This window comes from Notothenia coriiceps, unplaced genomic scaffold (assembly GCF_000735185.1).
Source record: "Notothenia coriiceps isolate Sejong01 unplaced genomic scaffold, NC01 NC01_scaffold00000339, whole genome shotgun sequence".
NCBI classification, from domain to species: domain Eukaryota; kingdom Metazoa; phylum Chordata; class Actinopteri; order Perciformes; family Nototheniidae; genus Notothenia; species Notothenia coriiceps.
In genome coordinates, this window is record NW_011333040.1 from 8,807,014 (window position 1) to 8,808,105 (window position 1,092).

The 1,092-nt window shown below is 35.8% G+C and overlaps 2 protein-coding genes across 2 annotated transcripts in view; one reads left to right on the forward strand and one right to left on the reverse strand.

Annotated features, from left to right (window-relative positions):
• LOC104944757 (serine protease HTRA1B-like) overlaps window positions 1-1,092 on the forward strand; it is a 221,043-nt gene that overhangs the window by 18,423 nt on the left and 201,528 nt on the right. The gene's annotated exons all lie outside the window — the stretch shown is intronic.
• The window catches only part of LOC104944746 (myelin protein zero-like protein 1), a 6,868-nt gene that overhangs the window by 2,114 nt on the left and 3,662 nt on the right, over window positions 1-1,092 (reverse strand). The window lies entirely within an intron of this gene.

Consider the following 1,092-nt stretch of genomic DNA (forward strand, 5'->3'; position numbering starts at 1 on the left):
GTCAGCTAAATGCAATGTAATGCAACCCCTCCTCCACCCCTTTCCACCTCCTGTCCCTCTGAATCCAGGGTCAAGCTAAGCCCCTCCCCTTCAGACCGAACCCAACCATCCATTCACCACCACCAGGGTCAAGCTAAGCCCCTCCCCTTCAGACCAAACCCAACCATCCATTCACCACCACCAGTGTCTAGACCCCGGGGGGTTTCATCGGATCGGTTCTCCCCTCCCGAATGATACTCCTGCACAACGGGGCCTAATCGCCAAAACTCCATTATATTCATTTGTGTATCTGCAATAAATATTTATTCTTACATCAAAACCGTCTCTCCTGATTGAAGTAGAAGGAATTCTGGGGGTTGGAGTTTAGACTTTCCGACTTTTAAGGACCACCCCAATGTATTTATGATTAAGCAAAGCACAGAGATATAACACTCCTGAGACCTGGAGACATTTTGAGTTTTATTCTAATATTTTCCACTATGTGGCGCTATGAAATTATTTCCTGGGATTATCTTTTTTCTTTAATTAAATTAATTTTTTAATTAACAATTCAATTGTAAGAAATGTCAAATGACAAATATTTCATATAATTAGTACATATTGATGATAATAACTATTTTTTTTTAAATAAAATCATGTAAATATTTTTGTTGTTGTACGTTTTGATTATATTGCAATTAAAAAACATATATATATTTCTTTTGACATGTTTTTCCCACAAAAAGCCCACATATAATATTTTGTCTATATTTTCCTAAATCTTTTTCTTTTTTTGACAAATTAGTTACTGTTGGTCTCATATTTAAGTTTTGGATGTTTAATTATTTATAAATGTTATTTATTCATTAATATTTTTAAATATTGGCTCAAAGAAATGAATAAATATGAATTTTGCGGGAAATTATCCAGATTTTACATTCAAACATTATTTTTGAATATATATATGTTAAAGGTAGGGTAGGTAAGAATGGAGAAACCAGCTCGAGTGCGCTAGAACTTGAAAGTACAAAATCTGCCCCTTCCTCACAGAGCCCCTCCTCCAACACACACGAACGCGCACATGACCAATGAGGGCACGAGATAAGTTTGTGC